The sequence below is a fragment of the Herpailurus yagouaroundi genome, unplaced genomic scaffold (genome assembly GCF_014898765.1).
Source record: "Herpailurus yagouaroundi ecotype Mexico unplaced genomic scaffold, PumYag 77, whole genome shotgun sequence".
In the NCBI taxonomy this organism is placed as follows: Eukaryota; Metazoa; Chordata; class Mammalia; order Carnivora; family Felidae; genus Herpailurus; species Herpailurus yagouaroundi.
This window is the reverse complement of record NW_024412388.1, coordinates 90,133,203-90,156,950: the sequence shown is the minus strand read 5'-3', so window position 1 is coordinate 90,156,950 and position 23,748 is coordinate 90,133,203.

Here is a 23,748-nt window from a genome sequence, read left to right as displayed (position 1 = left end):
TTTCTTTCTTTCTTTCTTTCTTTCTTTCTTTCTTTCTTTCTTTCTTTTTCCATTAGTGAATTTGGCTAAAGACTTGTTCATTTTCATGATCAACGTTTCCCAACAGAACAGTACATTGTTACAACTGATGAACCTATATTAACACATTATAATCACCTAAAGTCCATAGTTTATATTAGGGTTCATTCTTGATGTTGTACATTCCATGACTTTGGACAAATGTATAAATTTTTTTTTCAACGTTTATTTATTTTTGGGACAGAGAGAGACAGAGCATGAACGGGGGAGGGACAGAGAGAGAGGGAGACACAGGATCGGAAACAGGATCCAGGCTCTGAGCCATCAGCCCAGAGCCTGACCCGGGGCTCGAACTCACGGACCATGAGATCGTGACCTGGCTGAAGTCGGATGCTTAACCGACTGCGCCACCCAGGCGCCCCTGGACAAATGTATAAAGACATGTATCCATCATTATGGTATGTGTATCATACCATAATGTATTATGGTATGACTCATACCAATGACTCATATTATCACTGCCCTAAAATATCTCTGTGCTCTGCCTATTGTCCTCCCCCCATACACAGCCCCAACCCCTGGCTACCACTGGTCTTTTTACTGTCTCCATACTTTTGCCTTTTCCAGACTGTCATATAGTTGGAGTCGTATGGCAGCCTTTTCAGATTTGCTTTTTTCTTTTAGTAATATGCATTTAAAGTTTCTCCATGTATTTTTATGGATTGACAGCTTTGTTTTTAACACTGAGTAATATTCCATCATCTGGATTCATTGTAGATTATTTCTCCTTTTACCCACTGAATAACCTGTCAGTTAATGCCAAGTTTTGGTAATTATAAATAAAATTGCTATAAAACATCCATGTTTAGGTTTCTGTGTGGACATGTTTTCAAGTCCTCCAATTGGAAAAAACCTCAAGGGCAGTGATTATTGGGTCATAAGGTATGAGTCCATTTGGTGTTCTAAGAAACTACTAAACTATCTTTCAAAGTGGTTGTATCATTTTGCATTCCATCAAAATTCCTGTTGCTCCACATCCTTACCAGCATTTGGTGTTGTCAGTGTTCCAGATTTTGGTCATTCTACTCAGTATGTAGTAGTAAGTATCTCTAGTTCTAATTTGCATTTCTCTAATGTCATATGGTATAGAGTATTTTTACATATGCTTATATGATATCTGTATAACTATTTTTTGGTAGGGTGTCTGTTAAGGTATTTGGCCCATTTTTTATTAGGTTGTTTGTCTTCTTATTGTTGAGTTGTAAGAGTTTTTGTATATTTTGGTTAATAGTCCTGTAGCAGATGCGTCTTTAGCAAATATGTTCTTCCAGTTTGTGGCTTGTCTTCTCATTCTCTTAATTATCTTCAGGCAGTTCTTGCCAGCTCAATAGTTTTGGTGAAGGAATTGATTCCTGGGGCTTCCTATTTGTTGTCTTTCACAATGTTATCTTCCCATATTCTCATTTTCTTTCTTTGCTAATGAAAAACTCATTTTTTTAATGGTCTATACCATTCTCATTGTCCTACTTGTATTAATTATTTTTAATAGTATGAAGTTTGGGGAAAAAAAAGACACTTAGCTATTTGTTTAGTATCCAATTATTTTATAGAAACACTTGCTATCTTAGCTGCAAAACACTCTCTGCAGCTACTGTTCTTTATTTTATCACTGTTTGTATTGCCTCTTAAAACCTATGAAAAAAAAGTTAATTATACCTTTTCATGACTGGGAAACAACTCTGGGTCTTAGTTGGAAGAAAAATGCATTGGAGCCAATTGAAGAAAAGAAAAAGGGCACTTTTTATTTTCAGAACTGCTCCTGGTCACTGGTCTTATATAGTTTACACTTCTTCAAGACCTGAACAAGCCCTCCAGCTATTCCTGGATTTCTGTGTCTAATTTCAAAGCCTGCTCCCAACTGAAGCAAAGAGATTTAGACTTAAAAGATTCCCACTGGTGAGGACTGGCCTCTGTTTAGTTCCTTAGAGACTTTTCTTCCCAATCATATGGGTTATGTGAATATTGCACTTGCTTGTATCTTAGAATATCACAAAAAGCTAATAACAGAAAATATTCTAGAAATTACAAGCTCAAAAACTTTGAAGCAGGGAAGTCACTTATTTTCACATAGAATTTACAAATACATGTTTATGTGTAAGTATTTTAAGTTTGTGTGGTAGTGTGTGTGTGTATGTGTATGTGTGTGTGTCTGTGTGTCTGTAAGTGTGTCTGCGTATAAAAATAGGACCCTTCAGATGACAAAAGAGCTCCATCCACTCACTCTCCTTATCCACTTAGTCCTTTCAGTCAAGTCTGGAGATTCTTTTGTATAACGTTTTAACAACTCTAAACACAATTGAAACTACTTACATAATTTGATATCTACTTGGGTAGTTTAGGAAACTAATACACAAAAGGTAGTAAGTTAACTTATTCAAGATCCCAAATGCAATAACAAATGAATGATATGTACATTCTAGGCATATTGACCATTCTGGTTTTGTTGCTGTTATCTTTATATAGTTCTTGGTTGAACTAATTACCTGCAGTCTACTTTGGAATACTAATCTCAATCATCTGAAATGATGTGAGAAATGTTATGTATGTATATATAATCAAAATATTAGCTTCAGGCAAGGTTTGTGGACTATAAGTAACAGAATTCAAGCAAAGGTAAGGAAGGAAAACATATTGAAATATCTCTCATAATTCAAATATAATAGAGTCTCACAAATGACAAGAACTAGAAAATCATCAGAAAGCCAGAACCCAAGCTTTTTTCTCTTTAAGGATTATGTTTTTATTTCTACTTTATTATTTCTCCCAGCATTCATGATGTAATTCTTCTCCTTATACATGGGAAAAATGTAAGCAGAACATAGTGTCTGGTAACAGTCCCACTAGTTTTTATCATCAATTTCTGCAATCTATCCCAAACCAATTCCAAATTTCCAAAAGAAAGAATCTGATTTGGACTGGCTCAGATGAGATAACTTCCATGCCCAATGAATTGCAGCTAGGGAGTTTGCTGTAAGGTCTAAACAAGATAGTTCATCGAAAATTCATAGTTTGCTGTCTGGTAAAAAGTAAACATTGGGGATGAGGGTGGAAAATGAATAGAGAAAGAATAGGATTTTTAGAGCAGTGGAAATACTCTGTATAAAATTATAATAACTTTTCATTATACATTTGTTCAATCCATAAAATATATAACACCAAGAGTGAACCTTAAGGTAAACTATAGGCTTGGTGTGATTATGATGTAAATCTAGGTCTATCCTCGGTAAAAAAAATATAATAATGTACCATTCTGGTGAACGATGTTGATAACAAGAGGAGGTTATGCTTCTGTGGGGGCAGAAGCTGTAAAGGAAAAATCTGTACCTTCATCTTAATTTTGTTTATAAACCTAAAATTGCTCTAGAAAAATAAAGTCTTTAAAATATAATTAAAAATGAACCATAAATCCTCACTATTATCATCTTATTGCCACCATCATACTCACACCTAGTTAGAGGCAATCCTTCTAACTCTAACTTATGAGTTTATTTTAAGGTACATATGCAAACCCAGTATTCTAAATGATCTCAGAAATAGAAAAATCCAAAAGGTAATACTCCAGTACTATGCTCTAAAAAGTGAACTCTGCAAAACATGTTCAGAAAAATATCTCAATAATGATCAAATGTAGATAATTTCAATTTATCAAACGGATACCAGTTACTGCTAGGATCATACGAATGTATAATCAATAATATCTATCATCCCTGAGGATAGGAATTCAGTCTTGACTTTATTTTCTTCTTACTGTCTGTTATTTGGCTTCTGACTCATTACAGTCTTTGGAAAAACCTTAGCAGAAGTGTTTGTACTTAACCCAAAATAAGATCTGCATATCATAAGTGTCCTAGGCAACGTGCTGTTTAAAAGTTAAAAGATTGCTAATTATTTGAGGATGCTCACATGGTTGAGTCTGAATGTGAAAGTCAGTGCTGCTGCTCCACAGAGCACTGAGACAGTATGAACAATTTTGAAGGATAGAATTGGAGGACCCAGAGCATTTGCAGCCTAAGGCTATGGCACGAAGCAGCCACAACATTACCTCACCTAGAAACCACCAAACAGTTTAAAGTATTGTGGGAGTATGGGGAAAAAAGTGCTTAGAAGTGTTTGATTTTTAATATTTCTGAGTACACAAAAGATAAAAAGTATTGAAATGCAGCATTACCATATCTGAATCAATTTAGTGTCTGTATTACAAAATCTCTTTGGGTTTTTATAAGAGAAACAGTAGTGGAAACATCAAGGGAAAAAAGTATCACTTTTTTTCACATTAGAACATCCTGAGAGTTTACAACTGAATATGTTTTTTTTTTTTTTAATTCAGAAACACATAGATACAGGGACAAAGACTAGCTAGTGCCTTGCTTTCAAATTTAATGGCATATTTAACAAAATCACATCCAGTAAAACAGGATATGAAGGTCCATTCCTCTGAATTGCATGATTATATCTCATTAAACCATGGAGATCAGTTGTGCTTTTTTAGTATTTGTGGCTTCAGTCTTTTCAGTGAGTTGCTGGCACCATATAGTCTCTGTCACCCTGGAAGCTTTCTTAAAATGATTGCAACTTAATAGCCCTCACATTGGAGTTGTTTACTGCCAATAGTTGAAATTAACTGTAGTGCCTGTTAGCCCAAGAGAAACACATTTTATTAAATTAGAGCCTCACACTTTTCATTTTTCATGGAGTGCTTACATCAAACATATTCATAAAGAGGTATAGAAAGCATTGAGAGGTTCAAATTGCAGTCAAGTTTTAATAGGATACTATTGCTGTCTCCTTTCTGTAAGTAAGATTTCAACAGTAGCCAACAAGGACAACAACATTAAAACTCAACCCCTCTTTCATTAATATTCAATCTGGTGTGCAGATTGAATCCTCACAGGGCAGAACTTTTTTTTTTTTAACTTAGAAAACAATGCTGGCAACTTTCTAGTGTTGAGTGAGAAAAATATACAAGATCTGACAGGCAGAGTTAGATGAAGCTCCTTTTGTTTATTACAGGAAAAAAAAAATGATGCAGGTTCAAGAGGCCAGTTTTATTTTCCTAGAGAAAGACATACCAAATATCTCAAGCAGATTTGATACCATTAACTGAATCATTATTATTTGCTAGAAAAGATACAACCTGTTTACCTACTTTATCTCCATGGGCTCTAATTCATCATTTCAGGGCAGGTACGTACAATTACCTACATTTTATTTATTTTATTTTATTTTATTTTATCTTATTTTGTTTTTTTTTTTAATTTTTAATGTTTATTTTATTTTTGACAGAGAGAGAGACAGACAGAGTGTGAGCAGGGGAGGGCAGGGAGAGAGGAAGACACAGAATTTGAAGCAGGCTGCAGGCTCTGAGCTGTCAGCACAGAGCCCGACAAGGGGCTCAACCCACCAAACTATGAGATCACAACCTGAGCTGAAGTTGGACGCTTAACCCACTGAGCCATCCAGGTTCCCCTTACCTCGATTTTAGAGATGAGAAATCTAAGGTGCAGAGAAATGAAATAAATCGTTCAAGGTCAGATACCCAGTTGATGGTGCAGCTGTGACTGGAACTCAAGTCCACCTCACTCTAAAACCATAAAGCATGTGTTCTCTTTTTATGTCAAACTATTTTATATCAATTTTCTTCTATCAAAACAGCCATGTTTTGACGTATTTGAATTTGGTGTATTTATAGAATTCTAAAGGCATCACCACATATTACCAAAATCAAATTTTAGAACATCTCCATCATCCTAAAAAGAAATCTTGTGCCCACTTAGTATCACTCTTCATCTCTACTCCTCTTCCTAGGTAACCATGTATTTTCTATCTCTATAGACTTGCCTTTCCTGGTCAGTTCATATAAATAAAATCATGCAATATATATTCTTTCATGTCTGACTTCTTTCACTGAGCATAGTGCTCTAAGAGTTTTTGAAGGTTAATTTACTTTTATTATCTGTGCTTAAATATCTCATAGAGCAATATTCAAAAACTGGGTTCAGAAACATTAAAGTTACAATCCTTTATGTATGCAGTTTTATCTCTCTAGGGATTTAAAATAATGTGTAGCATTAAAATTTAAAGATAGAGTTTATGCATTTTTTTCTCTAATTACATTCTTATAGTCATATTTAGCTGTTAAGACACTTGATTGAAGTGTACTAGAGACCAATGAAACCTAGGAAAATGAGAATCAATAGGATAGAATGAGCAGAAATCAGATAAAATAATCCTTATGTTCTTCTTATTACCATAACATATATAAAGTTTCCTTCTAATTATAAAATTATGTATTTCCTTAAAATATTCCTCTTTTGTTATGTAAGCTCTTAAAGTTACAAAACCTAAAAAGGTATCTTTTAACATTAATTTATTTGAAATGTATGTGGGTGGGACTGAAAACAATGAAGGTGGGTGGTATTGAGAAATTGGCATTTATAGTTATGTAGTAAGAAAAAAAGCACAAATGTCAAAGCAATCTTGAAAACAAAGAACAAAGCAGGCTGGTATCACAATCCTTGATTTCAAACTATACTACAAAGATACAGTAATCAAAACAGTATGGTACTGGCATGAAAACAGACACATAGATCAATGGAATAGAATAGAGAACCCAGAAATAAACCCACACATATATGGTCAATTAATCTATGACAAAGGAGGCAAGAATATACAATAGGAAAAAGACAGTCTCTCCAATTAATGGTATTGGGAAAACTGGACAGCTACATGCAAAAGATATGGGCCACTTTTCATACCACATACACAAATAAATTCAAAATGAATTAAAGACCTGAAATGATTAAAATCTTAGAAGAAAACATAGGCAATAAGCTCTTTGACATTGGTCTTAGCAATGTTTTTTTGGACCAATCTCCTCAAGGAAAGGCAAAAAACATAAACAAATGAAATTATATCACACTAAAAACCTTTTGTACGGTGAAGGAAACCATACACAAAATGAAAGCAACATATTAAATGAAAGAAGATACTTATGAATCATATATACAAATAAAGGGTTAGCATCCAAAATATATAAACAACTTACACAACTTAATATAAAAAAACCCAAATAATCCAATTAAAATATGGGTAGATGAATTCAAAATATATCCCCCCCCCCCAAAAAAAACATACAGGTGTCCAACAGACACATGAAAACATGCCCAACATCACTAATCATCAGAAAAATACAAATTGAAACCATAATGAGATATGACTACATCTATCACAATGGCTATTATCAAAAAGATAAGAAATAACAAGTATTGGCCAGGATGCAGAGAAAAGGGAACCCTCATGCACTGTTGATGAGAATGCAAATTGGTGTAGACACTATGGAAAACAGTATGGAGGCTCTTCAAAAAATTACAAATAGAGCTACCATTTGATCCAGCAATTCTGCTTCTGAGTACTTAGCCAAAGAAAATGAAAACACAAATTTAAAGAGGTATATGCAACTCTATGTTCACTATAGCATTATTTACAACAGCCAAGATATGGAAGCAAACCTAGTGTCCATTGACAAATGAACAGATAAAGAAAATGTGAGATATATGTAAAAGAAAACAGAAAAAGACAAATGCCCTATGATTTAACATATATGTGGACTCTAAATAACAAAACAAGTGAACAAACAAAACAAAACTGAAAAAGATTCATAGATACAGGGAACTATTGGTTACCAGAGTGGGGAACAATTGGGGTGAGCAAAATAGATGAAGGGGATTAAGAGGTACAAACTTCCAGTTATACAATAAGTAATTCATGGTATATACATGATATAATGTATAACATAAGGATTATAGTCAATAATATAATAACTTTGTATGGTGACAGATGGTAACTAAACTTTCCATGGGGATCATTTTGTAATGTATAAAAATATCAAATCACTATGATGTACACCTGAAACTAATAGGATATTGTGTGTCAATTATACTTCAATAAAAAAGAAAAAAGGCATAATTGTTTTAGTCAAAAATATTGGTTAATTGTTCTTCATTAAAAATTATGAGTAAAGCATATTGGTTGCTTCTAATTCTCAATTCAGCAAAACTTTAATTAAATGGAGGTTACAGTTCTGATAACTGCAGCCCCAAAATCATCACTGTTAAATACAAAAAGATTAAGAAAAATACTGACAAAGAAATATAAATATATTCCAAAGGAAAACAAAACACAAAAGACAAAAAAAAAAAAGAGACATAACCATTTTCAAAATCAAGAAAAAGATATTCAACAGACAAAACAAACAAACAATTAAGTAGAATGAAGCTTGAGGCCCCAAAGCAAACAGAGGAAGGAAGCTAAGAGCTAGATGGCTTCATTGTCAAAGAAATAAGAAATGCATATAGGTGATGAAGGTTCACTGCAAGAAACTGGAACAGGACTCCTGTCCAATAACAAGAGGCTGAACGAAGCTGTGACCATAGCCTAGGATTACGGATTCTATAATGCTACAATTTAGGGAAGGTACAATAACACAGACATGGTCTTAAAACCAGTATTGGTCAGGTGTCCTGGATTTAGGGGGTATCCTGTGGTGTTCAGTAGATTTAACTGCAAAATAAATCTTGTAAAGCTTGCTTATTCTGTAGGAAGATGTATCAAATGAGATAAAATATTTTTTGACTAGGCACAAAGGAGGTTTTCAATAGAATTTCTAATTCAAGTCAAGCTGAGCTGGAAGAGCTGGACTGCCAGGTATCAAAGGAGTCAGTTAAAACAACATGCCAAAGGGGCGCCTGACTGGCTCAGTCAGTTAGGCGTCCGACTTTGGCTCAGGTCATGATCTCACGGTCTGTGAGTTCGAGCCCTGCGTCGGGCTCTGTGCTGACAGCTCAGAGCCTGGAGCCTGCTTAGGATTCTGTGCCTCCCTCTCTCTCTGACCCTCCCCCGTTCATGCTCTGTCTCTCTGTCTCAGAAATAAATAAACATTAAAAAAAATTAAAAAAAAAAACCAACATGCCAAAATGAGAGTTAAGCCTTTACTCACTTCCTGCACTGGTGTAGGCAAGACCCTTAAACCAAAGAACAGGCTCCTCCTATGCCATTTTTCCCCATGGAACTTTGCACTAGTCAAGCACTAGTCAGATGAATCAGCATGGAAGTAGAGGTAAAAGAGTTATCATAGGGGTGCCTGGGTGGCTCAGTCGGTTAAGTGTCCGACACCGGCTCAGGTCATGATGTCAAGGTCTGTGAGTTCGAGCCCTGCCTTGAGCTCTGTGTTGACAGCTCAGAGCCTGGAGTCTGCTTCAGATTCTGTCTCCCTCTCTCTCTGCCCCTCCCCCACTCACACTCTGTCTCTCTCCCTAGCTCAAAAATAAATAAACATTAAAAAAATTAAAAAAAAAAAGAGTTATCAAATACCATGCATACATCCAGATTCCCTTATTATGTTTTGGAACTTTTATGGGATACAATTGACAAATAAAATTGTATGTATTTAACACTTACATGTGAAGATTTGATATACTATGTATTCGTTGTGAAATGATAACCACAAGTAAATTAACACATTTATTAGCTCACACAGTTACCTTTTTGTGTGTGTAAAAATGCTTAAGATCTACTCTCTTGGCAAATTTCAAGTACAAAGTGGAGTATTATTAACTCTAGTAACTACGCTGTGCATATTGAGGTTTTGACTAGAATGTACCTATGTCATATTCTGACCTCACCAGAAGTTCTGTTTTCATTAATTATTTAATCATCTCAGAAAGATTTGAGGAGAAAAATATGTGGTTTACCTTTTTTTTTTTTGGTAGGAAAACCGAAATTGTGTAGCTGAGACTCAAATCTAGAGCCACCTTCTTCTATTTACATGTTTTTAACAACTATAAAATAGCTTCCTCCTAAGTAGAAACACTCTCAGCTTTTTGTATAGCTGCCAAGTTTTTTTCTCCTTTTTCCAGAATACTGTATTTGCCACTACAACCTGGTAGAAAATGGGAGAAGAACATGCAGAGTTATGTGATAAAGGCACTGGATGTCAGAGCAAAGTCATTCCCCGGAGAGATTCATGATGGGCACAAAGCCCAGCAAAACGAAGAAGCTCATTCATTCATTTATGCATCCTTGACTATTTATTAGGTGCACACTAAGCATCATCTTGAGTGTCAGAAAAGTGTGAAGAGTGACTAAGCCATCTCTTATTCCAGATGTGCCACAAAATATTTAAAGCACTGCATGTCTGTCTAATTACTTTCTTCTGGTCTTCAGGCCTGCAGGACTATTTTTTGATATAATTAACTTTTAAGGAGAAAATATTATATTTTCAAAGTTAGGGAGAAGAGATTATTATGAGACGTGTCAGGTCTAGATAAATAAACACTACGCTTGTGTTTTAGTATAAATAAGGGCCATTAAAACAGAAAATGGTTTGCTACAAAACACTGAATGTTGCAATCTTTTAAGCATGGTTTTCTCTGGTTCCTTAAAGCATCTTAAAAGATTGTGGATTCTATTTATGTAAGCTGTTTCATAAGCAAAAAACATTTGCACTGTTTGTTAGAATGATGTATGTCTTCTTCCTTGTGTATTTGTAGAGAAAATGTTCACAGTCAACAAATACAGTGTATTATAATTTTTTCTACCCCTAAGAAAGGTTAAAGACAAATGCAACTCAAGTTAATGAGTCCCAAACAAAGAACACCCCCAAACAGGCCCTGGAAATGTATGCAGATTTTTAATAGTTCACTTTGAGTGTAAGAAGACTGATATCTAGTTAAAAATCTATGCGAGGTTTCGCAGGCCTGACCACAGACTGGTACAAAGGCTTTCCAAACAGGCTTCCCAAGGGGAAGCTGCACATCCCACACCAGATCTGGTGCACAGTCACCCACTCGAGTCTCTTAGAGTCACAATCAAGGACACAGGCCCTTCTGTGAATTTGCATATCCACATATTTGCACTCCTCACCCATGCAGTTTCATTCCTATGTCTCTTTATCTGGGTCCTCCAGAGGCCTCTTTGTGAGATGCAGGGAGGGGAGGAAATGTTGAAGATATCGTTCTCTTCTCTCAGTACTCGGTACTTTCCCTCTCCAAGGCCTCTCCTGTCCCTTAGCCCCATCCCAGGATCCATAAAACTACAGGAGTCTTTTGTTCAGAATTCCCTGGTCAGTGAGAGGACCCTTACATCTGTGCTGACCCACCTGACCTTCACCTGTGCACTGGTTCATGTTCATGGGGTGGGGGAGATGGGACAGGGCAAGTAGGCACAGTCTCTGGCTTTAGCTTTTGCTTATACTATCACAGTAATTGATTAAAGGTTTGTTTGTTACTTTCATTTTAGATTTCTTTCTCTGATCAGCCACCTGAACACCTGAGAATTCAGCTCTTTTCAGCTCAGCAAAGCATCTCACAAAGTTATACACATATTCTTCAGAGGTTTTAAAAAGTCATTCTAAAAGTATCACTCTTGTAGGTTTTCTGTTTTCACTGAGCAGATATTTATTTATAGAGCACATCCTGTGGCCTGCACCCTGCTAAGTGCTGGACCACAAAATAGAAGAAGGCTACATCCCTACTTGGGAATTGGAAAAGCCAGTTTTCCCAACTTGGGAAAGTGGAGAAAAGTGGAGAAAAGACCTCACAAAGGAGGGTATGCTTATAAACCTTGGCGACAACTTATCCAAGAAAATGTAACAAAGAAGGAAAGTCAGATTAACAGTAAAGGGAATACAGTGCTGTTTCATAATTGTGATTGGGATACTTTTACCCAAAGAATGTTTTGCACATTCATGTTTTGCACAGGAAACCGACGCTGTCATACATGGGTAAAAAAATCAAATGCAGACTTCTTCTCTTCTGCTCCAATGCAGATTACACGGTCTCCATGGATTTTCTGACCTGTGACTTGAAATGTTTCTATAAAGATATTTATTCCTTCCTTGAATAAAGATGCTCTTCATTGTGATTATTTCAGTGAGGTTGGTCTTACTAAAATGTGTATAACTGGCCTTCACTTTATTTAATGTGAAGACATGTTTAATCAAATGAATACTAGTTAAGATAAAGGATTAGAACTATAGTCTGGTGAGGAGAAGAGCTTTATATCCGGATATAAAGCTGGGTGATTGTGGAAAGCTAGCATTGGATGAAGAGGGGCAAGGGAGTCAGCACTTGACCGCTGTTATTTGGAGAAAAGTCAAGGGGCAGCAAGCAAAGCATAGGAAGCATGCATGGAGAGGAAGCAGAAATCAAAGGGAACTCATTACTCTACAATTTTAATAGTCTCCACCTTGTTTGTAGCAAATAATATGGCTGCAAAATGCCAGTTACTACAGGGCTAAATCTAAGAGTTGCAGAGTGCTCACAGGAGTTCAGGTATTCAATGTCAAGTTTGCTCTAGTGGTTACCTACATTTATATGCTACACATGAATATATAAATATTATGTAGGTATGTATTCTTATATTCACGGGGCTGGGAGAGAAGAAACAGGGAAAATAGGCACAACTTCTGGTTTCAGCTTTTGCTTATATTATCACAGTAAGTTGTTAAAGGGAAGTTACACACACACACACACACACACACACACACACACACACACACATATAAATATTTAACTATGAGTAGCCATAAGGCTTATAATGAGAGTTACCCCAAAATAGCAATATCATACTGGCACCTTGTTTTCCTTACTTATAAGGAAAACTCTCTAATTGATGAGTCATAACCTGCTAGAATTCTCAGACTCATATGATCCAAGAAAGTTTTCTGGAGTTATGTGTTTGGGTGCTTATGCTGCCAACATTCACAACTCCCGTTACAGCTGGTATATCCCAGCTCTCCCAGACACCCTGTCAAAATAATGAGATGGTGAAAATGCAAAGTGTGCATCTCAGTGTTCAAGACCCAAATCTGGCACTTGAGCTTCTTTGTGCAGGTGTCACAGAGAAGCTGTGTCCAAGGAATGATTTTTGATTTGACAGAAGTCTTCCACCTGCTTACCCATCACCAATTCAAAAGTACAAGACCACTCTGATGGTATATTTGAAAGTTCTAGGCCAAAGAATACAAGTTGGGTGTACCTGAATGTAGACCGTAAGTAAATGCCCATAATTACAGAATGGAAAAATGCAATTTAAATAACAATAAGATATAGAGGAAAATTTTCAGCCATTAATGTACATTTTGGGAGGTATTATAAATCATAACACCACATGCCAGAATTTTACTGTCTCAGATTCTTACTCCTAAGAAATACATTTCCATATAATCCAAAAATATTTTGGAACTATTTTTAGAAGCATTCTATTTCTCTCATGATTTTCTTCCAATGAATTATTTCCCTCTCTCACATCTTTACAGCCCATAGAAGTGCTTACATACAAGATCTTCTTCAGTAAGTCTTTTACAATTGATTTAGGTCTTCCAAAATTTATCAAAAATCTATCTACTCTTGGTCTATGTCTCCTCACTATACTTTCAAAACTGTCTCTTTCAAAAACTTGGTTGTATTGCTAGCACTTTGATTGCTTTCTTGATAGTTACACCTTGTCGTGACCAACATTTAAAAAAAAATTCACATTCTTTAGCTTTTTCTTGATATTTAATGATATTGCAGGCACATCTCAGTCTTTCAGAAATAATATTTATTTTTCCCTTCTGCCTTTCCTCTACATGATGTGGATTCTCCAGTCCTTTAGGTTGATTCCCTGCATTTATTATTAGGAAAGGATTGGGTCCTTATTACCACTCCAACTCTGATCACTGAAATGAGCCAGTTTATGGTGCAGCCACTCTGGAAAACAGTGTGGAGGTTCCTCAAAAAATTAAAAATAGACCTACCCTATGACCCAGCAGTAGTACTGCTAGGAATTTACCCAAGGGATACAGGAGTACTGATGCATAGGGGCACTTGTACCTTAATGTTTATAGCAGCACTCTCAACAATAGCCAAATTGTGGAAAGAGCCTAAATGTCCATCAACTGATGAATGGATAAAGAAATTGTGGTTTACATACACAATGGAGTACTACGTGGCAATGAGAAAGAATGAAGTATAGCCCTTTGTAGCAACGTGGATGGAACTGGAGAGTGTGATGCTAAGTGAAATAAGCCATACAGAGAAAGACAGATACCATATGTTTTCACTCTTATGTGGATCCTGAGAAACTTAACAGAAACCCATGGAGGAGGGGAAGGGAAAAAAAAAAGAGGTTAGAGTGGGAGAGAGCCAAAGCATAACAGACTGTTAAAAACTGAGAACAAACTGAGGGTTGATGGGGGGTGGGAGGGAGGGGAGGGGAGGTGATGGGTATTGAAGAGGGCATCTTTTGGGATGAACACTGGGTGTTGTATGGAAACCAATTTGACAATAAATTTCATATATTAAAAAAAGGAAAAAGAAAAATAAATATTAAATGTAAAAAAATTAAAAAAATTAAAAAAATTAAAAAAAAAAAAGAAATGAGCCAGTTTATCTGGCTTTATTTTTAGTAAAATATATCCAATCATGGGCCATTTGTGCTCTTTCCACATCTTTCCAGATGATCTTATCATTCATTTGTTCCAAGTGCTAGAACATGTTTCTGCCTCCCTATTATTTCCATGCCTTGGTACCCTGGCTCACCAGCTACATTTCAAGCCATACCGTTTGGGTTATCAAACTTGGTATTCTTGGATTGTTTATTTTCTGAAGTTTTGGCTCACACCCAGATCCAGACAAGTCATTCTTCTTCTATAGATTTCGCTGAAGGCCTATCCTAAATGAAGACCACAAAATCTGTATGCCTACTTTAGTATTTAATATGAGTAAACTTAAAGAAGTTCCACAGTATTTCTAAGAAGTCAGCTGCAGCACAAATTGTTTTGCTTTTGTTGCTTTCAAAATTTTCTGTCTCTGTCTTTCAACAGTTTGGGCTGTCCAGCTGTGGATGTCTTATGTCATCCTCTATGGTGTCTGTTGATTTTCTTAGATGTGTACATTAATGTTTTCTTCAAATTTATAAAGTGTTCCATCATCATTTCTTCAAATATTTCTGTGCCCTTCTCCTTCTCCTCTTCCAGTCTATCCACTATGGGTGTGTTGCCATGCTTCCTGGTGTCCCATAGTTTCTGAGAAACTATTCAGCTTAATTATTTCCCTGTTCTTCAGATTGCATAACTGCTTCTTGTCTGTCCTCAAGTTTACATTATTCCTTTGCCAGCTGAAATCTGCTGTTGATCCCCTATAGTGATTTTTTTTTTTAATTTAAGGTATTGAACTTTTCAACTTTAGAATTTTCATTTGGTTCTTTTTAACATAATTTTTGTCCCTTGCTGATACCATTAATTTCTTGAGTCACTGTCAACAAACTTTCCTTTAAATCTTAAACACAGTTTTCTTTGAATATATTTATAGGATTTTGTATTACACTAGTACTATATTATTTGTACTTTGAACATATTTATAATAGATGCTTTGGTTTCCTGCTAAGCCTAACATCTGGGCTTCCTCTGAACAGTTTTTCAAAAACAAACACAGATTTAGCTTAAAAAAAAGTGATTTTTAGCTAAAAAAAAAAAAGAAGTGATTTTAGAGATAACTAAATAAGCATAAAGTCATCTATCCTAAGAACTGAGATACAGGAATAGTGTGTTCATAGGGAAAAAAAATTTTTTTAACCATTTTAGGGATTTTTTTTTCTCAGCACATTTTTATGTATTCAGTTTCCTTTTGTGTACCATTGAAAGAATCAGAAGAAATAGAAAATCTTTAATCTCCTCTCCACAAAACTGTTCCTGTGACGCCTTCTACTTTTTTGCCATTCTGTTCTGTGAATCATGCTATGATTAAATATACAGATTTGTATATATCCACAGTTTCTAGATACCTTATTTTGGATCAGGCAAACATATAATTGAAAATAAGAAACAAAATAAAAAATATAAAATGTGTAATGTGTAGATATACAAATGCTTTATATATTATAAATAATTAAGAATAAGGCATGTGTTTTGTTTTCTTCTCTGGAACTTACCTTATTGGACACCTCCTCCATAACAACTCAGGATGTCAGCTCTTCAAACGTGCTTCATTATGTACCGATGAGCATCATTACATTCCGTCCTCAGGTCCACTGCATGCCTTCAGGTACAAAAGATACAGCCTGTCCTCAAAATCATTTAGTCCAAGGCCAAAATTTTTATTTGTGCCTCAGCTCATCTATTTTTTATGGTAAGTCCTCTCCCATGAATTTCTTCATCAATTAATTTCTGAAAAGCTGGTCTTAGAATTTTTTTCTGAACTCTGAATCCAAGTGGTGGATATCTCCTTTTCAAATTAAAACTCCCCATCACATAGGTCTTATTATACTTTCATATATAAATTTCTTTAACCTCAATTTCTAGGTTGGTACTATAATCGAATAATACCTGAATTTAAAATGGTGAGCACTTTTAAAGCATCCTTTATAAATATCTTAAGAATGTAAATTGAGCTACAGGTATAGACAGGATAACAGAAGTTTATAAACAATGTGAATTTATTCACTGGCTATAATGAGCACTTAATACATTTGATTATTTTAAATTTAAAAAGCAATTTTGGTCACCATTAACATTTTGTATGTTTCTTTCCAAGAATTGTTTTCCTTAATGCATATGTATGTGTGTATATATGTATATGCATATTATATGTATATTTATGCTTATATAAATACATTTCTATTTATGTAATTGAGAATAAGAAGATATATATAGTTTTGTATCTTTGCATTTTCATCTGATTTGTGCCTTCAATATTTTACTCATCATTAAATATTAACCAAAACTTGATTTCTACTTAATATGTAACAATTCATATATGCAGCACATTAGTCAAACATTTCCACATTGTTCACTATTAGTTTTATTTTTCCTTTGGAATTTTTTTTGCATAAATATCACTCTGATGAACAACCTTTAAAACAAACTTTAGCTTGTATCCCTGATTATTTCTAGCATTACTTCCAGGGAAAAGTCTTGATTAGGTAGTTAAGGCTAAGTAAAGGTTTCTGATGGATAATTCAAATGTGGTCAGGTAGTATTTCGTACTCCCAAAAAATATTATGCAGAGACTCGTCCTTCTCCTAGTTTTCCAAAGTGTTTGGTTTTTACATAATAAACAAACAAGAACAATAAAACAGCTCTACATACTGTTTACTTGGATTAATAGTTTTCTCAAATAAACTCTGTATTCTCCACAAAAAAGCATGAGCCCAAGAGGTGAAGAAATTAAAGCTCAGATTATTAGTATTGCTTTCCAAAAAAGCATTTAAAATTCTCTGCTATTTGTGTTTATATTAGGAAACATCCTTTTTAAATGTCAGTGAGCATGCTTTCCAAATGCATTTCCTTAAGCTTCCTTATTAATATTTCTCATCTTATTTTAATAAAACATATCTAATCAAGATGTTTTATATTTAATCTAAATATTGTGTATAAATCAAAATATATTAATCATGTGCATGCAATCAAAACACTAGAAATTGTAGAGCTACATAACTTGATTTATTGAGATATGTCAGCCACCAAAAGTAGCAAGTAATGAGGTGAGTACAAATAATTTATGCTGGGTAAATTCTAATCATATTTCTTAAAAATTATTGTGTAGGTAAATGAACATGCACAACTATGATGAACTAATCTCTCTGAACGGAACAGTCTCAGAGGTATTTAAGATACTGATATTTTTATCTAAAAAATATTTATAATCCTTCTTTAAGAAAACCTATTTTAAATATTGTCTCATTTCCAAAGGGAAAAAACAAGGAAATCATCAAGTGAGATTATTCCCATTATCATTCTATTTTGCTGATAAAATGGCAAGAGACATATTAAGCTTAACAAATACCATAAAATATGATATGCTTTTTGACTATATAGAGATTTTTTTAGGTCTTACCTTTTTTTCTTGGGTAGCAATGGGGCTTCATTTTGGGGGACCAATTTCTAACTCCAGAGTTGTATACATATATTTCTAACCACAGAGTAATATAGTGTATATGTTCATATATATTACACATTATGGACACTTAATATAATATGTAATATATCTATACTGCATATATTTTATGACACATATATATATATCTTATGAAACTTAAAGTGGTAAAAAAAAAGGAAATGTTGATTGAAGGCAAATTATCTTGCATTTTATAATAGCATCTAATTTAAATTCCTTACTTTGGGTGGTGCCTGCGTGGCTCAGTCTGTTAAGTGTCCAACTTTGGTTCAGGTCACGAACTCATGGTTTGTAAGTTCGAGCCCCACATTGGGCTTTCTGCTGTCAACATGGAGCCCCCTTTGAATCTTCTGTCTTCCTGTCCCTTTGCCCCTCTCCCACTGGTTCTCTCTCTCTCTCTCTCTCTCTCCCCCTCAAAATAAATAAATAAATTTAAAAAAAATAAAGAAATAAAATCCTTACTTTGGGGCCTAAATCAATATTCTGAGTTTTAATTGACACTAAATAATATATTCTTCAGCATGGTAATATGAGCAGATTCAAATTTAATATTGTATTTCTTAGAAAGCACATATTATTCACTCTTATGAGTATGTCTGTGAAAAATAAGAAAAGTTGTGTGATTATTTAGAAATGAAACCAAAATGAATGTGACTCATATCAAAGCATGCCAATAATTTTTTTACTTTTTTAAATTCATGGTTCCCATGTGAGGTGATTAAGGTAGAATTCAAAAGACATATGTTCTATTTTTTTAACTTGTAAAATATTATCTGACTTAAAAGATGGCGTAAAAGTAATAAGAACATTTATAAACATTTACAAAATGATTTCAGCTAATGTTATTGTGCCTCTATGTATTAAAGGAGAGTGTATGTAATGAAGCTGTGATATGTATCTTTTTATATTTTTGGTTTTCAAGGTGAATATAAGGCACATAGGAGAAAGACTGATGTGGTAAATGTGCATTATTTTAAGGATCATAAATTTCATTATCCTCATTTTCTGCCTCTTCTCAATCACACATATCTTTTCTGCTGTTATGATTAATTTTGCAGAAACACACAAGATTGACAGTGAATTAACCACAGTTGTAGGTTTTTCAGTTGCACAAAGAAGAAACTAGACAGTACTTAAACACTCCAACAATACATCAGACAGACAAAAAAGCCAAAGCTTATATTAACTACTTTGGTATCAAGTTGATGAAGTAAAAAAAAAAAAAAAAATCATTAATTGGTTGAATTTCTCAATTATTTGTTAATTATCTTTCCTTTTGCTTACTTTGTAATATTTTTAAAGGAATAATTTTATAATATGGCTGTGTAATCAAATAACATGCATCTTTTGAGTGTTCATAATGACAATATTAATGTTACAACAGTAAATAAATGTAAAAGCATGTCAGGTTTTGTGTAGCAATTCCCAGTTTTAGACTTTTCACACATTGTATACATGTCACCGTTCTCCAAAATGCTGTTGAAATTAGGTAAAAGTTAACTTTTGACAAATATATGAGACATAAAGATGTTTACTTAATTTAGGTAGAGTGAGCCTAATAGACATAATGGAAAACTCAGAAAATCTCAGAGACATGACAATGGACAATGCCTTTCATGAGGAAATACTTCTTTCTAAAATTGTTGTTTCCTTACCAGTTACCAGATTACATATACTTTATATGAGATAAACAGCAGGAAAGAAAGAACAATGAAATATACGAGGCTTTTTATAATTGTATGTTAAACTGAGTGATAGTAATCACAAACAATTTTACAGAAGTGGAAAATTTTTATGGATTGAATCAGTGGCGACATCTTTGTGGAGCAGAGAGGCATTTGATTTTGTAGAACATATGGTGATTTGCATAAGTAAAGATCAGGGAAGTACTGTATCAGTAAATGTAGAAAATAATTAATGGGTACATGAGGAAGTCAGTGAAGGAACTAGTTTGGGACATATGAGCTGTGGAGTAGAGAAAATATAGATCAATAGGCACATAATGGGATTAAAGGTGTACTCATGAAGTAATACATCTGCAGATAAAAAGTACCTTTATATTATGTGTAACTGATTTGATCTTCAAGGACAACTTCAAGGCAGTGGGAATAGGTAATTTTACTCTAGTGCCTTAAATACATTTATTTTAAAGGTTGGTCAAAGCAATGTTTATTCTCTTGAGTTCTATCTCTCTCTGCTCCTCTCCAAGGTGATGTGGAATATTGACTTCTCTGTGCTATTAACAGCAGAAGAGAAAGAGTATCTGAAAACCTCACAGAGTCTTTGTTGCCTGATCTCTGCTGTGGAGTCACTGGTCTGATCTACTCTGTGAACTGGTAACCACTAAGACATAAATGGTCTTGATCACAAGCCCTTTCCAGGGGTTTTCTGCTGAATCTGTGAATATTGAAATCTGTGGACTTGTAACTTTACACAGGACTAATGCAATCCATGGCTGATTGGGTCTTGCTTTAGTTGTCACATGTTCTAGGCATTAGCCAGCTCTTTCCCATGTTGTAGGCAGTCACTGCTTCCGGTCTCCTAGCCTAGGCTCCTTCATATGATCCTTGTCTTAGCTGGCCTCATGCACTTCTGGTGGTTTTAATTTCTGCTATTTTCTGTATTATTAATTGGAAGCATTTAGGAAACTTTGGGTCTTATTCATGCCAAAGAATTTGATGGTGATTCCTAAAAATGATTTAGTAGTTGCCTTCACTCTACATAATGATTCTATACTGCCAAATTAACTTTGAGATAATTATAAAGAACCTATCCCAGGTCACCATTAAGAATGAAATGTTATTTCTTCATAGATTCAAATTACACTGAGGCAAAATTTTCATGTTCTCTATATTCCCTTCATTTCACCTAAAACTTTCCTTCAACCAAAAGCAAGAGAGTGGAGAGACAAAACACATCAATCTGTCTTTACTAGTTCTCTCTCTGTTTTTCTCCCCACAGTTCCTTTGGTGAGAATGGACACAATAGCTCCCTCCCACTTCCCGTATTCTGAGGAACTTTCTTGTATTAATTTCATGTTAGGTCATCAAAGTTGACCCTAATATATTAATCACAATTAGTGATTAAATTCATCTTCCAGGTAAAAACTTTAAAGATCATGTCTTGCTTCATAGTTCTATTTATAAAGTTAGTGCTGTGTTAATTACTTCTTTTTATTTCATTCCCAGTTTAACAATTCTACTGACTTCTCTACCTCCCTCCATTTCTCTCTCCCTGATTCCAAAGCAGACAGACATCTTTAATTAATGGCAAAAATATGTACACAAAATATGGAAGATAAAAACACAATGATATATTTAAAATATTATTCAAGTTGCAAGATATTACTGTTAGGGTAACCTAGGTAGAAGATATGCAAGATCTCTTATTCCCTACAATTGTATGTGTATCTACAATGATCTTAAAATAAACCATCTCAGGACACCTGGGTGGCTCAGTCAGTTAAGCATCTGACTTCAACTCAGGTCACGATTTCAGTTTGTGAGTTTGAGCCCCACATCAGGCTCGCAGCTGTCAGCACAGAGCCTGCTTTGGATCCTCTGTCTCCCTCTTTCTCTGCCCCTCCTCCACTTCTTCTTCATATATATATATATATATATATATATATATATATGTGTGTGTATATACATATACATGTATATATGTATGTATATATATGTACATATATATGTACATATATACATATATGTGTGTGTACACACATACCATCTCAATTGATACAGAAAAAGTATTTAACAAAATTTAACATCCTTTCATAATAAAACACTCAATAGACTAGGAATAGAAGAAAACTAAGTCAATATAATAAAAGCCATACATGAAAAGCTGAAGAACTTTAATGCTGAAGAACTGAAAGCTTTTATATAAGGCAAGGATAAGATAAGGATGCCCACTGTCACTGCTTCTATTCAATACAGTTCTACAAGTTCTATCCTGAGCAATTTGGCAAGAGAAAGAAATAAAAGACATCAAAATTGAAAGGAAAGATATACAATTATCTCTGTTTGCAGAGTATTGTAGGTATTATATGTTGAAACCCTTAAAGATTTCACCAAAAAAAAAAAAAAAAAACACAAAAAACTGTCAGAACAAATGAATTCAGTGAAGTAGTAAAGTAGCAGGACTCAAAATCAACACAAAAAACTAGTTGCATTTCTATACACCAAGAATAAACAATTTGAAAAAAATTTTAAAAAAAGCTCAATTCAGAATAGTATCAAAAAGAATAAGTACTTAAGAATTTATCAAGGAGGTACAAGACTTGCACAGTGATAACCACCAAACATTGTTAAAAGAGACTGAAGACCCAAATAAATGGAAACATATCTCATGTTCATGGATTGGAAGACTTAATATTGCTAAGATGTCAATACTACTAAAACAATCTGCCAATTCAATACAATCCCTATCAAAATCCCAATGATGATTTTTTCAGAAATAAAAACTCCTACCATAAAATTCATATCGAATCTCAAGTGATCCTGCATGGCCTAAACTATCTTAAAAAAGACCAAACCTGGAGGGCCCACGTTTCTTGATTTCAAAACTTACTACAAAACTATAGTAACCAAAACAGTGTGGTACTGGCATAAACATATACATAATTATCAATAGAACAGAATAGAAAACTCAGAAATAAACTCTCAAATATACAGTGAAATGAGTTTTGACAAGGATGCTAAGACCATTCAATGAGGAAAGGACAGTTTTTTCAACAAATGGTTCTGGGAATACTGGATATCCACATGCAAAAGAATGAAGCAGTACTCTTATCTAACAACACATACAAAAATAAACTCCAAGTGGGTCAAAGACATATATATAAGACCTAAAACTATAAACTCTTAGAAGAAAATATAGGGCAAAATTTCATGAGATTGGTATTGGCATTGCTTTCTTGGATATGACATAAAAGGCACAAGCATTAAAATAAAATAGATTGAACTTTACGAAAATTTTTTTTTAAATTATGCATTAAAATACACTATCTACAAAATAAAAAGGCAGACCCCACAAGGGTAGAAAATATTTGCAAATCGTAAAGGATATCCAAGGATATCCAGGATATATAGAGAACTACCAAAACTCAGCAATACCAAAAACCAACCAACCAACCAACCAAACAAACAAAAAACAGATCACTCTATTAAAAAAATGGCAAAGAAATTGAATAAAAACTTCTCGAAAGAGGCCAATAAGCACAATAATAGGATGTTCAACATCACTGAATATAAGGAAATGCAAGTCAAAACTAGAATGAGATTATTACCTCACGCCCAATAAAATGATTCCTGGGAAAACAAAACAAAACAAAAAAAAAAAACAAAACAAAGAACAACAAATATTGGTGAGGATGTGTAGAATTGAAACCCCTGTGCACTGTTGGTAGGATGTACAATGGCACAACCACTGTGGAAAACAGTATGGTAGTTCCTCAAGAATTAAAATAGAATAGCCATATGATTCAGCATTTCCACCTTAGGGTATGTACCCAATAGAATTGAAAGTGGGATCTCAAAGAGATATATGTATACTCGTGTTTATAGGACCATTATTCACAAAAGCTAAACTGTGGAAGCAACCCACGTGTCCATCGGTGGATGGTTCTATAAGAGAATGCTATATATATACATACATATTACATATATATATATATATATATATATACACACACACATATACACATAATACATATATATGTACACATATATATGTA